Source organism: Lissotriton vulgaris, chromosome 1_1 (genome assembly GCF_964263255.1).
Source record: "Lissotriton vulgaris chromosome 1_1, aLisVul1.2, whole genome shotgun sequence".
NCBI lineage: Eukaryota > Metazoa > Chordata > Amphibia > Caudata > Salamandridae > Lissotriton > Lissotriton vulgaris.
Window position 1 is genome coordinate 1,324,297,124 of NC_141685.1, and position 16,613 is coordinate 1,324,313,736.

Below are 16,613 nucleotides of genomic sequence, written 5' to 3' on the forward strand. Positions count from 1 at the left end.
TCGACCGGATCATTCCCGAACCAGATCCTGTCCGTCCGACTCGTTCATAGCCGAATCGTGCCTCGCAATGGAGCCGGATTCCGAACGAGCGAGTACGAAGTACGATTCGGACAGCCATATCAAGTCGGTTTCAGCAAGATGAAACAGCTTGGGAATCAGACTTCGGGGGCCCATAGCAGGCCCCTCTTCACCTGGGGCCCTCCAAATCAGTCACAGGGTGCCCATGGGTCCCCCCGATCCAAGCATGCACAGTGTGGTGGGCACTATGGGGTGCCCGTCTCAGGTTGTACGATTTTCCCCACCCACCCCTTTTTGCTATGGGATCCTGTGTAAGCGTTCGATACACAGTCTCCGATAGAGTTCAATGGGAGTCTGACCGAACCAAGTCCGTCAGCATACGGATGCATTGTACTCATTCGGTCAGACTCTCACTATGTGATTCGCTAAGAAAGTCCTCTGGATCCGAGTCATATGGAGGACTTTCCTAGCGTGATCGGAATCGGGCCCTAAGTAGTAAAGTTACATGGAGGACATTTACACGTGTAGGTCTGTGAATAGCCTTTTGTACTGTTTAAGTAGTACTACGTAGTGCTACTAAATGTAACACAAAGGGGTAGATTCCGATTCGGTAAAATCCCCCATGATTCGCTGTACGGAGCGTTTTTCCCATACGATTCGTACACCTACAACGTCCCTGTACGTACGATGAAGTACGATATAAAACCAAAGCATATTAACGTACGAATCATACCAAACACCATACAAACAAAAAATACATACAATACATATCCGGGTCACGCTCTATGCAGCATCCGTTCGGTCCAGCAAGTACGATTCGTCTCGGTGACACTCCGTACGACCCTATTGCTGCGGGAGCTCAAACCCGCCAGACAAAGGAGAGTCCGGCTCGAAACGCACCCCAGTACGCGACAGACACGCCATGAACCCCATCGACCGTGTCATCCCAGTCCTGTAGGCCTACGACCTGGTGCACAGAAACCGTCTACGGCGCATACGTGCGAACAACGTACCGCAACAACGGAAGTGTACCTGTACGGTGCGGCACACGCTTGCGTATATATATCACCATTGCAATAGTGATACGAACCGCACACACGCCATGAATGTTGGGGTACGGTGCGTCACACGCTCGCGTATATCACCATTGCAATAGTGATACGAGCCGCACACACGCCATGAATGTTGGGGTACGGTGCGTCACACGCTCGTGTATATATCACCAATGCAATAATGATACGAGCCGCACACACGCCATGAATGTTGGGGTATGGTGCGTCACACGCTCGCATATATCACCATTGCAATAGTGATACAAGCCGCACACACTCCATGAATGTTGGGGTACGGTGCGTCACATGCTCGCGTATATATCACCATTGCAATAGTGATACGAGCCGCACACATGCCATGAATGTTGGGGTACGGTGCGTCACACGCTCGTGTGTATATCACCATTGCAATAGTGATACGAGCCGCACACACGCCATGAATGTTGGGGTACGGTGCGTCACACGCTTGCGTATATCACCATTGCAATAGTGATACGAGCCGCACACACACCATGAATGTTGGGGTACGGTGCGTCACATCTGAGGGGTGTGTGGATATGTCTCCCAGCAGTGCCCAGACATAGGAGGGGTGGGTGCACAGGACATCCAGCAGTGCCCAGACATAGGAGGGGTGGGTGGATAGGACTCCCAGCAGTGCCCAGACACAGGAGGGGTGTGTGGATAGGACTCCCAGCAGTGCCCAGACATAGGAGGGGTGGGTGCACAGGACTCCCAGCAGTGCCCAGACATAGGAGGGGTGTGTGGTAGGACTCCCAGTAGTGCCCAGACATAGGACGGGTGGGTGCACAGGACTCCCAGCAGTGCCCAAACATAGGAGTGGTGGCTGGATATGACTCCCAGCAGAGCCAAGACATAGGAGGGGTGGCTGTAAATGACTCCCAGCAGTGCCCAGACATAGGAGGGTGGCTGTATATGACTCCCAGCAGTGCCCAGACATAGGAGGGCTGGCTGGATATCACTCCCAGCAGAGCCAAGACATAGGAGGGGTGGCTGTATATGACTCCCAGCAGTGCCCAGACATAGGAGGGGTGGCTGTATATGACTCCCAGCAGTGCCCAGACATAGGAGGGTTGTGTGGATATGACTCCCAGCAGTGCCCAGACATAGGAGGGGTGTGTGGATATGACTCCCAGCAGTGCCCAGACATAGGAGGGCTGGCTGGATATCACTCCCAGCAGTGCCCAGACATAGGAGGGTGGCTGTATATGACTCCCAGTAGTGCCCAGACATAGAAGGGGTGGCTGTATATGACTTCCAGCAATGCCCAGACATAGGAGGGGTGTGTGGATATGACTCCCAGCAGTGCCCAGACATAGGAGGGGTGTGTGGATATGACTCCCAGCAGTTCCCAGACATAGGAAGGCTGGCTGGATATTACTCCCAGCAGTGCCCAGACATAGGAGGGGTGGCTGTATATGACTCCCAGCAGTGCCCAGACATAGGAGGGGTGGCTGTATATGACTCCCAGCAGTACCCAGACATAGGAGGGGCGGGTGCACAGGACTCCCAGCAGTGCCCAGACATAGGAGGGGTGGCTGTATATGACTCCCAGCAGTGCCCAGACATAGGAGGGGTGTGTGGATATGACTCCCAGCAGTGCCGCGACATAGGAGGGCTGGCTGGATATCAGTCCCAGCAGTGCCCAGACATAGAAGGAGTGGCTGTATAAGACTCCCAGCAGTGCCCAGACACAGGAAGGCTGGCTTGATATGACTCCCAGCAGTGCCCAGACATAGGAGGGGTGGGTGCACAGGTCTCCAAGCAGTGACCAGACATAGGAGGGGTGCATGGATAGGACTCCCAGTGGGCCCAGACATAGGAAGGGTATGTGGATAAGACTCCCAGCAGTGCCCATACATAGGAGGGATGGGTGCACAGGATTACCAGCAGTGCCCAGACATAGGAGGGGTGTGTGGATAGGACTCCCAGCAGTACACATACATAGGAGGGTTGGGTGCACAGGACTCCCAGCAGTGCCCAGACATAGTAGGGGTGGGTGCACAGGACTCCCAGCAGAGCCCAGACATAGGAGGGGTGTGTGGATAGGACTCCCAGCAGTGCCCAGACATAGGAAGGGTGGGTGCACGGGACTCCCAGCAGTGCCCAGACATAGGAGGGGTGTGTTGATAGGACTCCCAGCAGTGCCCAGACATAGGAGGGGTTGGTGCATAGGACTCCCAGCAGTGCTCAGACATAGTAGGGGTGGGTGCACAGGACTCCCAGCAGTGCCCAGACATAGGAGGGGTGTGTGGATAGGACTCCCAGCAGTGCCCAGACATAGGAGGGGTGTGTGGATAGGACTCCCAGCAGTGCCCAGACACAGGAAGGCTGGCTGTATATGACTCCCAGCAGTGCCCAGACATAGGAGGGGTGGGTGCACAGGACTCCCAGCAGTGCCCAGACATAGGAGGGTGTAGTATTCTCACATGATGTTTCATTATCTATGTTTCTTCACTTTAGCTGCTCAGCCTGTGTGTGTCTACTCTGTATGGAATGTTGGTGAGTGGACCTTCACTAGAATGCCTGGGTGACTGGATGAAGTGTAACAGTTCGTCAGGGAGGCTGAGCAGCTAGCAGGCTGCTCCTGGTGGGGCTGTGATTTACCACGTACAGGACTTATATACCTGTTATGTTTACTTGAAGAATACTTTTACTACCAGTTAACCAACCTGTGAATAAACCTACTTGGTTTACATCATACCAGCGTGGCTTGATTACTACATTAATTTTGGCGACGAGTTGGAGAACCTGAAGATGTCCTCTACTACAGGTTGTGAAAAGGCTACAACAGACAGAAAATGACTGGACACTGACTTTGAGCGTACCTGCGGTTCCTTTGGTGCGGGACTCGTGGCACCTGACTTGCCCTCTATCCTCTCTCCTGAGGGGATACCGCTACCCCACGCCACGCCACCTCTTGCAGCACCCGCTTCGCGAGGGTAGCGAGGGGATGCTCGTGTCTTCTCTTCCGTTTTTGAACAGCGGCCATTGGGAGCAACGAGGAGCTCTTGGGAGGCGGAGCAAGCGCCAGGGACTACACAGCCCAGGAGCCCCAGCGCAGTGCAGGAATTGACGCTGCGCCCCCTGGACACCACGCCCCCCGCCCGCAATGCCCCTTTATTAAGGATCCGCTCTCGCGTAGCGGGACGCGAGCGGGACGCCGAGCGAAGCCCGGGCAAAGGGCGGGCCCTCTGAGGCCCTCCGAGGTCGAGAAGGTCGGGTTGGGCGCCCCTCCTTACCATTGCCCTACTGAACCCTCCCGAGGTATGTGTCCGTAATACTGCCCACCTGCTTTGGACTGACTCTTAGACTATTATTCCTCTTGTCGTGGACTTTATAATAGTTCTATAAACAACAACCCGCACTTGCTGCCTCTATAGTCCTCCTTGTATGGCATATTGCTTTTTGTTCTGGTTGTTTTGCCATCTGAGTGTCTACAATTACTGTTATATTGTATTTGCATTTGCTCCCTGCACCACAATTAGCGTGCTGCTGGCCTAGCCCTGATACACCCCCCTCTGTTTAGTAGCTACCCCATAGTAGTCCCTTTCCTCTTATCATTATTGCCTCCTAGAAAGGAGAGTGCGAGGGCCTAAGCTTAACATAATAAGCTTAACATAATAACTTTGCGCCCTAGCAACTGTGAAACAGAAAACGCTCCCAAAATCTATTATAATGTATACCAGGGGCTCAAGGAGCAAAACTGCAGCTGGGGTGGTCCCAGTGATGGACCCAATAGATAACTTTATCATAAGGGCAAATGACGCCATAAATCAGGGCATCACGCTTTTGGAGCACAGGGTCTCTCAAGATTTAGCTACAGCTAGAAGATCATCACTTGGCCTCATTGCTTCAGCAAGAACACCAGCCCAGGCTACGAATGCCAACGCTGGCCTTATAACTGCTGTTCATGCTGACATTCACAGTATACCTAATGAGGTCAACTTATCTGCTTCAAACCCCCTAATAGATTCTGATTAAGACTCTACTACGGTCTTGGAAAGGACCCCGGACCTCCCCATTGACCCCACACCAGTTGAGGTAGCTACAGATAAAATAAGGCAACTGAGGGGTAACCGGGAAGGCGCAGTACAAAAACAGACTAAACACAAAACACAGCCCAGTAGGTCCAAAGTCAGAAAGTACAGCGCCCCAAAGCGAAAGGCCAGGAAAGTAGCTAATTCACATACAAATACAGAAGGAACAAACGCAGTAATAGAAATAGAAAATGAAGTGTCACAGGTGGCGCTGCAGCGCACAGGGGACAAATCTGATATAGATGCTATAAATGATCATCTGTTTGAAAGAATGGGCGAGCTTCTTAGCATTTATTTGTCCCCAATAGAATCTAGACTCACACGGATTGAAAAACAATTAGCTGAGCTACATAAATCCACTAAAAACACTCTTAGCGCCGTTGCCCCAAACCATACGGGATCTAGATCCAAGAATAATATAGCCCCTACCACGGGTGTAAAGCCTAAAACACCACAAGCCCCATGTAAGGGAATTGCTGCCAAACAACCAGCTGCCAAACAACTAGCAGCAAATACCATCACTACTACTAATCCTATTGTAAATTCCAATAAGACTACGGTAACCATCCAGCCAGGGAAGGGGACAAATATCACACAAAGTAAGGAATCCCAAATTAGCCAAACTAGCCAATTTAATAATTCCACCCAAAACCCCCCAAGGGATCTTCCCGCCCAAGATATAGCAACCAATACGAGGCAGATTCCTCCACGCATTAGTCTGCCACCCGAATGCGGTGCCTACGTGCTGGTCCTGGTAAATGTTCCTAAACTTAGGAAGGACCAGGAAGAAACTCCAATATCCCTTAAAAATAGGACCTTACACTGGTTAACTGCAAATTGCAGCTTCCCAGTGGAAGGGGCACAGGAGATCATTCACACTCAGAGAGTGGGATGGGTAGGCCCGCTGAGGAAAAAGTTTGGGGGGGATTGTATTGTTGTAAATTTTTAAAATCCCCATTGGACGGAAAAAACCTTGGCTAGCGCACCACCACCTTCATCATGGGAATTTAATACCACTCTGCTCCCATTGGGCTATTTTTACAGACATTTGATTCCCCCCAAGCTAAATATGGCAAATAACTTTGTTGTGCCCCCCCCGGGACTCAAACATAAATTTTGATGGGAATAGGCTTCCATCCTTTCGCCAGAACCAGGGCCCTGTACTGCATCACCAGGTTCCAATGTTAGTACAACAACCGTTTCACACCCATCTTCCCACAATGCCCCAGCAGAACCACAGGGATAGATTCTATCCCACAAACATCCCTAACCAATTCATATATCAAAATGAAGTAAGGCCACTATTTAATATCCCAACCTTTAACAGGTTTGAACAGGCCTTCTCAAATTTAGACGACCTGGATTGACTGGCTACTGGGGCAGGTGATAATACTGGAAGCACAGCTACAAGCAATGGTTATAAAGGGTGCGACCTAACAGAGGAAGTTATTATAACCCAGAGTAAATTACTTGGTGTTATAGAAGCTAACAGTGGCCACACAGCAGTTGGTAATAGCAAGGAGGAATGCTCATCTGTATCACCAAGCATTGCTGATTCGGGAATATCATCATCCCCTGTTCTGGATGTGAATATATTGAGGAATCGTGGGTCTAAGCCCACTAGACACCGTGGTCTCAGTGGTCTGAAGGTTCTTAGCTGGAATGTAGCTGGGTTAGAAGCAAGGCTTTCAGACCCGGAATGGATTAAGACAATTGATGATATTGACATTGTTATGTTTCAGGAGACTTGGGCTGTTGAAAACCTTCATATCGAGGGATACCACTGCTTTAGTGTAACAGCGCCTAAACCCAGCTTCGGCCGAGCAGTGGGTGGTTTGTTTATAGGAATTAAGACACTGGCGGGCGGAACTATTAGAGATTTGTCAGGAGGGAATTTGAATATCCAAATTTTGGAATATAAAACAAAGACCAGGATTTATTTAATTAATTTTTATAATAATGATTTTAACTATGTGCCAAACAAAAACTTCGAGGCACTTTCAAAAATCTTACATAATCTAGAATCTAGTTTACAACTAGCTGATGGGACAGGGATCCTGATTGGGGGTGACTTCAATGCAAAGCTACCCATAAATTCTGGAATGAAGGACAGGATTCACCTAGACCAAGCAGAACGAAGGGCCACTGAATTAGGGAATATTCTATCTGAGTTTAATCTTGGTGATGTCATGGAAATGGGCTATAACCCTGGTGCCCCGCATGCTCCCACGTTCAGAGGTAGGGACTGTAGCTCCACCATTGACTATATCTTTATGACACCCCATCTATTAGATTGTGTAGTTAAATCTGCAGTGTTGGAGACATCGTTCGGGGACCATAATCCATTAATAGTTACCCTAGATGTAGCCCCTAGTTCTGTCTATTCAAATATAAATGGTGCAAGAGACATTACACCTTCCGCTGATGGCCTGAGACTAAAATGGAGAGGGGTTGACAGTGGGGCAATTTTGAATACTGTACAAGTTAACTACCCGCACCTGATCGACTCCTGTCTATCCATGGACGGCAATCATCATATGATGATTGCGAACTTTGACAAATTATGTTCAGTGATAAAAGCCCTTCTGTCGGTCCCACTACCAAAGGCAGAGAAAGAACCTAGATGGTTTGACTAGGCCTGTTCCCTGGCGAATAGGGACTTAAGAAGGGCACTTTCTACTAACCCTAGGTGCCCTACGGCTGTCCAATTAGCTAGGAAACATTATAAACTCACAATAACGGGCAGAAAGGCTGCACTGCTCTCAGAACAGTGGGACTCACTTGTCATTAGCGCTTAGGAAAACTAGAGAAATGGGTAAAAAGTTAACACCAATTAGTTGTAATATAACCAGCAGTGTCTGGGAGGCCCATTTTTCAAAAATGTATGCTGCTCCACCTAAGGAGGCAATGACTCATAGCCCAGGACAGCTAAATGGCCTACTGATCAACGTTCATGAAGTTGAAACAGCCATAAAAGAAAGTCTCGGAAATAGGGTCCCGGGCCCTGATGGTCTGCCCATCAATATTATTAAGTACAGTCCAGATTTATGGGCTCCAATTCTAGTCAATGTTTTTAATAGTCTCCCAACAGTACCCATGCCCTCCACCTGGGCAACTAGCACTATCGTCCCGATTTTTAAAAAGGGAGATAGGTTGGACCCAGTAAATTATCGGCCGATCTCCCTTCTGGACAACACTCTAAAAATCCTGGGACGAGTAATTTATAATAGGATGCTCGAATGGACCGAAAATACAGAGTTATTAGACCCGTGCCAGATGGGATTCAGGAGCGGGGTGGGGACAGTTGAGCAATGTTTGAATTTAAAACTGATAATTGATAAGTATAATATTGCCCAATCTTACCCCATTTACCTTGCTTTTATGGATCTCTCCTCTGCGTTTGATCTAGTAAATAGATCAAAACTCTGGATGATCTTATTGAATCATGGACTAGATGAGACCCTTGTTAATTTCCTGGCCTATCTACATACTGATTTAAAAGCACAGGTCCGGATTGGGATGGGCGGAGAGGTCTATGGAGCCATTGACATTGGTAGGGGGGAGAGACAGGGGTGCGTTTTAGCACCCCTGTTATTTATTATCTATATTACCGGTTTATCTGGAACCCTCAAACAAGTCACCAGCGATGTACCAATAATTCTGGGGAACCCTCTATCAGTTTTATTATACGCGGATGACGCGATGCTTATGGCCCGCACACCAAATGCCCTCCGTCTGCTTGTTCAAAGTTTTGTTAAACATATGGAGGGATTGGATCCGCGTGTAAATTTTAAAAAGTCTTTTATCATGTCATGTGGCCCCGGGAAGCGGAAGCTCAATACCATACACATAGGGACAGATAAGCTCGAATCTGTCCCCATGTTCCTTATTTAGGGTTGGTTTTCGCTGCGAACGGCTCGTGGAGTGGGCATTTGGCCCACGCCACGAGCAAGTTCGCGAAAGCCACCAATTCTATTTTGAGCTTGCCCCGCCCGAATAAAATAGGTGCTACTAGAGCCATTTTAAAAATATTCCAATTACAGTGCTCACCAGTAGACTTTTATGGAGCAGAGGTTTGGGGCTTGGGAGATAGCGCACCCATTCAGCGGGAAGAAAGTCGCTTCTGTAGAAAAGTATTAGGCGCCCCAATCTCATCATCTGATTTTATTTGCCATAACAAATTAAATCTCCCATATGTTTGTGATTTTATCAGAGCTAGACCTGCATTATTCTGGGTTAAGGTCTGGAGGAACAACTCAGCCACCCTCACACAAAACATTATAAAAGAATGCTTAAATTGTGATCCGGGCATGAAAATTCCATGGCTATTAGGAGTTTTTAAAACACTAAGTGCCGTGGGTAAAGGTGATCTCTTCTCTGACCCCTCCAAGATTGAGCTTAAGGATAAAGCAGAGGTTAAACATGCACTGTATGCACTTTTCAAATCGGAAAGGATGGGAAGAGAATCAATAAAATCAACTGTCGCAAAATATATGGGAAATGAACTATGTAGATATCCACTCCCGCTCTATCTTACTCTACCCATGACCAACTGGGAGAGATCTCTTCTGTTTCGTTTAAGAGCGGGCGCAGTGATATTTTTGCTGTCCTTTCCCCTGGGATATCGACATAGCACTGATTTTAACCCATGTCCGTGTGATGGTATCAGTACACAGAATGATTTACACTTCCTATTCTTCTGTAAATTTTATTTAAAATATATTAATTGGCTTTTAACCCCATATTTTAGGAAACATAGACCCCATTCTCTAGAAAAGTCTTACTTAATGTTGGTTTCGTTGGACTCAGACGAACTAATTTTTCGCACTAGCACTTTACTGAGACTGTTAACAAGAGTGCGCAAAACGATGGAAAATCCTTGAAATTTGCCCCACCAGAACTGTACTATACTGTATTATATATATTTTTAAACAATTCTGTAATAATGTGTAATGTAAATGAAATGAACTGCTGTTTTGTCTGGTACTTTTATGAATTTTATGAAATTCGAATATAGGTCTTTTGAAACTTGAAACTTGACTGGCGCAGATAACAGCAACAAGACACAACAAGCATGAGCCACAAGACTCAAAACAGAAACTTAAGGAGCCACAAAGTAAGCAGCCACAAAAGCAACATAAACAGCACGCCAAGAAGCCCCACCAGTGTCCATCAGACCAGACAGCCCCTGCCCAAGCGTGCTGTGTGGACTTCACATGGAAGTTATGGACACAATGTCCACATTCAAGAGAAGTAAGCATGATTTATGTACTGTATTTGGCTCTTTTAAATCAAATGAACGCTGTGAAAGGACATTTGTTTCGTGTGGTTCTGCGCCAAACAAGTATGTTGTACCTTATTTTATGAAGAGACAATGGCAAAGAATAAGGTTACATGTAAAATATGTCACCACTTATTTCATGAACGCTGTGCAAGGACATTGGTTTGGTGTGATGCTGCGCAAGCTAAAGCATTCAGTTCTCTCTTTATTTGGCATAGTTTTACAAGAACTGCAATTCTAGTGAAGTGAGAATTATTCATTTAGAATTTACACATGTCAACTGGAATTATTTGCTGCACAATTTGAAGTGTTAAGGACTCCCTTACAAGTTTTCGTGAAAAATGATTCAACGTGGTCTTGGCAGTGTCTGATGACAACTATTCAGTGTGCACTGTCTGCAAACGTCTATTTTATAGTAAACTGTCAGCTTTTTCTGTCATCTGGATGCTACACTAGTTGTGAACAGTGTGCTATTTAAATTGAAAAATGCCGATTTAAATGCCGATTTAGGAACCCTTCCTCTGGATGCTGCACTCGTTGAGGAAAGTGCCATTTTCAACTAAAAAGTAAAATTATATTTTGACTTAGAAGCTAAGTTTACGCAGAGATTTGGTGCCTACGGTGTTTCTCAACCGCCACATTTACATTTAAAATTAACACTGCAGAAGCTATTGTCAGCGCGCTCCCTTACCTTCACGAGGACTGCATTCTCTACTCTGCTCACGGAACTGCCCACAGGATGTTCCTCACTTTCAATGCGACTTGAGCTATCCGACATTAGCGTAGAAACATGCCTCTCGATTCTCTTCTATTTCATGTACTGTATTCCTACGTTGCCAACCACGTCACTTCTTGCTTGTTCCAGTAAGGAAGTACAGTTGAAAACCTGTCACATCTTGACTGAGATCGTTTTGGCACAGTTTGTTTTGCAATCGAGTCTTCAGATGTTGACAGGAATGCCATTGTTGGAAGAAGTTGTTCACATCATCCGGTGCGTGGTAGAGAATCAAAATTATTTCAGGTACTTAACGTTGTTGAAATTCTGTGTACACCATTGAAGATGACATTAAACTTCATTGGAACACCAAGTCATTTCTTTATCACAACGGCAAAAACATTATTGGAAGGCTCATCAGAGTTTTTCTCTTCTCGAGTGCAATGTAGCATTGTTTAATAGTATATTCTAGTTTTCATGTCTTTCTTCAGCATTCACTGCGCTGTACTTTGCTGCCATCTTAGTGGCTATTTTTCACATTTTGCTTTCGGATATTTTATTTCCATATGTTTGCTGTTTTTAAGTCAAAATTTCACTTGCAGTATGTACATTAGCAATATTTAATGTCTTATGTAAAGTACAGTTTTACAGTATTACAGTTTTAAATATTAATGTCTCCTTTACTTTAGGGACATGTAGTTTTCTTTGCAGGATTTAGATACACTTTACATGGCCTCTACACAGGGGTGAACCCTTACATGGGGTGAGTTGTTCCCTTGCAAGAGGGTTGACCCTACGTCAGGGTATGTTTTGGGACTTTTGTTGTCCAATTTTACGCTTAATTTCAGTGTCCCCTTACGTGAGGGTGGTTTTTTGTGATTGGTTGCAGGGTCTAGGTACCTGCTTGCGTAAGACACCTTGTGTCGCACGGAAAATATGATGCAGGGTTAGATTCCCTATGTGCCTCCCCACATGGAGAGCACTTTACGTTTTTTGTTGTCCCTTAGAGTATAGTGGGGGCAGGACTTTGGGTTTTAGTCCTTTAGTCCACATATATACATTACTTGTCTTCCTACATGGGAGAACACATGATTTTACATTTTTGGTGTCCCTTAGTGATTAGTTTGGGGCAGGACTTAGGGTTTTAGCCCCTTTGTTCACATTACTTGTCTTCCTACATGGGAGTACACATCACATTGCATTGGTGTCCCTTATTTTAGTTTGGGGCAGGACTTAGGGTTTCAGCCCCTTTGTTCACATTACTTGTATTCCTACACAGGAGTACACAACACATTCCATTGGTGTCCCTTATTTTAATTTGGGGCAGGACATTAGGTTTTTAGTTCCTTTTGTTCACATGATTTGATTCTCCTTACAGAAAACACAAACGGTTGTCCCTTGTTAATGGTGGGGGCAGGATTTTGGGTTTCAGTTCCATTATTCAACATTACATTTTCATCTTTATTTATTTTATGCATTTGAGAAGGGGGATGGTTATATTGTATTCAGTAGCCGGATGGTTATATTGTATTCAGTAGCCATCTTTCCTTCCTGTCTTGGGTTCCTTTCCCTCACGAGGTGCGGTGTTCCTGTCATCCCTGGGTCTGGGCTTTTGACTCTGTTTTAAATTGTTCATTTCCTCTTCATGATGTTCTCTTCATTTTGGGTGTGGACTATTTATGTATAATGTACATTTATGCTTATAGTTAATTGCATGTTCATAGTTATGCATTCACTCTTTCTTCTGTTCATTAGGGAAGAGGTATGTAGTATTCTCACATGATGTTTCATTAACCATGTTTCTTCACTTTAGCTGCTCAGCCTGTGTGTATCTACTCTGTATGGAATGTTGGTGAGTGGACCTTCACTAGAATGCCTGGGTGACTGGATGAAGTGTGACAGTTGGTCAGAGAGGCTGAGCATCTAGCAGGCTGCTCCTGGTGGGGCTGTGATTTACCACCTACAGGACTTATATACCTGTTATGATTACTTGAAGAAGACTTTTACTACCTGTTAACCAACCTGTGAATAAACCTTCTTGGTTCACATCATACCAGCGTGGCGTGATTACTACAGAGGGGTGTGTGGATAGGACTCCCAGCACTGCCCAGACATAGGGGGGGTGGGTGCACAGGACTCCCAGCACTGCCCAGACATAGGGGGGTGGGTGCACAGGACTCCCAGCACTGCCCAGACATAAGAGGAGTGTGTGGATAGGACTCCGAGCAGTGCTCAGTTATAGGGGTGGCATTATCATCATCACACAACAACTACATGGGTGTATGTTTACACCCCTAACCTGTGACAGTCCAGATAGTTGCATAGCAACACATCACTTACAGCAGTGTCACACTCCACGGAGGATGGATGTCTGTCACACACTACGTGACACACCACATGTGGGTGTGATGTCCGATCCCTCATGCATATCCACCCATGGAGGTTGCAGGCACCCTACACACCCTCCCATCATGACTCAATAGTGTATAGTAATCTAACAGCCCACCAAACAAATAGAGCAAAAATGAAAAACACACTGTCATGTACATCCTGGGCCTGATATGAATGTCCAGGTGGAGAAACATGTACTCTCTCATGGAAGGAACAGGGTGGAAACCCCTTAGATACAAAGCACTAAATTGTGAGTCGTGTGCACAAATACCCTACATAACAAATCCAAACATAAGGGTAAGGCTGTGATCATGCATCTGCATAGTGTGAAAACGGCTGATGGTGTCCATTAAGGCATTACTACATACTACAAACACAAGTACATGGAGTAGCATGGATGGCACGGACTAATGAGCAGAACTCATTTGTGAGCAGGCATGGCCATTGCTGAAGGGAATGTCCAAAATATTAGGAAATCTGCACATAAGTCACCACAACAATTGTGCAACTGTCTGTAGTGAAGATCTCATGTGTCACTGACATGGGACAATGTCTGTAGGCAAACTGAACACACACAATTCAAGATAATTTGCTGCTACATTGTGATGGCACATAGATACCATGGTCCCCCTCATTACCATCTGAAAATAGACATCTTTCACAATACCAAAACATTACCATGACACCAACTCCTAGGCACATAGCACCTAAAGCAAGTACCTGAAATGCAATAGTTTAGAATGAAAAATAAAATGCTTTATTCAGCTCCAAAAGGAAAAAGATTTCTGAAATGAGCCCCGGCTCAAAGAAGGCCAATGGCCAGTCCATAATAATGTCTCTTTTGGGGGTATGTTGGGGAGCTTGTCAACCCCAAACATGCCTGCACATGATGGAGTTAAAGGTTAGTGGACTCATGGGGGCATCATCTGGGTCAGTGATTGGCACCGCAGGGACAGTAGAAGGAAGGGTAGGTGTTGTGGGTGCAGGGGGGAGGAATCCTCCTCAGTGGCCTGTGCAGCGCCAAAGCTGTAAAGATATTCACTGCTGCACACAGCAGCCAGTTCAGTCAGACCACCACCTGCACCCGGGGACACAATCGGAGTGGAGGTAGAGGGCTCTGAGTCTTGCGCACTTTGTCTGTGGCTGCGTGCCTGGCGTCTGATCCCTGTCCCTGTGGGTGTGCCTGCATCCCCCTGAGAATGGGTGCCTGGAGATCTGCGCCTAGACTTCCGTGGTGGTGTGCTGGGTGGCTCTGTTGGTGTGCGTGATCTTGTGTATATGCGTGTTCTTTGGACAGGTATGGGAGAGGGAAATGTGGATGGGTCTGAAGGAGTGGGGGAGACGTGCCGCTGCAGGAGGGCAACTGCTGCCGTCAGTGATGAGTCTATGGACATTAGACTCCGACGTTGGTCAGACATGTTATCTGACATGCCCTCCATGAATGACAACAACTGTGTCAGTATCTGAGTTTGGCCATAGAGGACAGTCAGCATTGATGTCTGACCAACATGAATCTGCCGGAGTAGGTCCACAGACTCCGCACTGAGGGCAGCAGGGGAGACAGGGGCAGGGGCCGCGGTGCCGGGGATGAAGGAGACATGGGGGGCAGCACGGACAGAAGAGACTCTAGTAACTGGGAGGGTGGAGATGGGTCGGGAGGAGGTGGGGACAGACACAGTGGTGGAGATGCTGTCGCCACGTATTCCCCCTACTCCTGGGAGTCAGTAGCTGAGCCTTCCGCATGGTAAGAACTGTCGGCTTCCAAAGGTACGGCTGCCTGACTCCCCTCACCCTCCGTGCCACTGGCTCCCTCTGACTCCACAGCGCTGGTGGCACTGCGGCTGCGTCCCTCCTCCTGGTCCGTGCTCATGTCTCCTCCTGTGTCGGTTGATGATGATGTTGGCAAGGAGTATAAACAAAAATGCATCAGTCACCTGTACACATCTGACACTTGAGCCTAAAATAATTTGGGCACATTGTAAATCATGGCATGCATCATGAGTAAAAGCCACATTACTCAGCACATATTTAAGACTAGTACTGCACAGTTGATATAGACACAATGCTACTTGGACACAAGGATCAAAATAACAGACCATGCCACAACTTGAGTGAGAGTCACACTGAGGAGGTTCTGTTTGTGTACATGAGAGCTCATCTATACAATGAAGTTATGCCACCTCAAGTTCAGAAATAAAGAAACTGTTGTGTTGCACCTCAGGGCAAACTAACACACCTCACTCCCCAAGGTTACACCACACCCAGAGCCCAGGAAGTACTGTTTGTTTAAAAGTAATGTCATAAAATCTTTGCATCTTGGGACTGTGCATACTTCACATATTCAACATGTATTGCATGTGCAAATTATCCATCTTGTGAACATAAGACATATGTGCCTGCATGAAAGATATCTCACAAGGAAATGCACACAAACAACATAGACACATTTCTTGAGACAGCTTGCACACTTCAAGAGGAAACACTGTTAGAAACAAATGGCGTGGACCTCATACCATATACATGGTCCAACGGAGGTCTTGATGGATTGACACACATTAGTCTGTACAACTGACAGCAAAGGAGTCTCAAGCACTCAAGACCACTGTGGGGACATGTCTATGTAGATCAAGGCACACCTTTAACCACTAACACTGGCCTCATTCAAAACCTGCCAGCTTATTCAAAAACATTGCACATGTTGTGTGGTGTGCACTACCTTGTGAGACAACTATAATGCAGACACATAAATCTAACCTACACAATTTGACATATGCACACATTTCAAACATTTACAACTCTCAACAAGTGTTGGGAGTGCCAAGGTACATTCATCAATGTGAGATCAATACAAATGTGTCACTCCTCACAGGGGCATCTATCACCAGATCATACATTTGCTAGCACATAACACACACTGGCTGTCATGTGAAGTGGCACACATGTCCAAAATCAGGACAATGCTTAAGCTAATGTGCCTGCAATTGTGAAGATCAACATCATTGCTGCATTGTATACACATTCTTACCCACATGGGAAATGTGAGCACTGTAGTGTGCGCACTAAGACAAAACAGCGTAGCAGCACAACTACATACATGT

The 16,613-nt window shown here is 46.6% G+C and overlaps 1 protein-coding gene across 2 annotated transcripts in view; it reads right to left on the reverse strand.

Moving 5' to 3' along the window:
- The window catches only part of LOC147749088 (retinol dehydrogenase 7-like), a 246,583-nt gene that overhangs the window by 117,339 nt on the left and 112,631 nt on the right, over positions 1-16,613 (reverse strand). The window contains exon 1 of one of the 2 annotated variants that reach the window (XM_086966024.1): positions 11,101-11,238. The exons of the other annotated variant lie outside the window; for it this stretch is intronic. The gene's annotated coding sequence lies outside the window, so the exon portion shown is untranslated. Of the gene's footprint in view, positions 1-11,100; positions 11,239-16,613 lie in introns of those variants that run through there. 2 annotated transcript variants of the gene reach the window in all.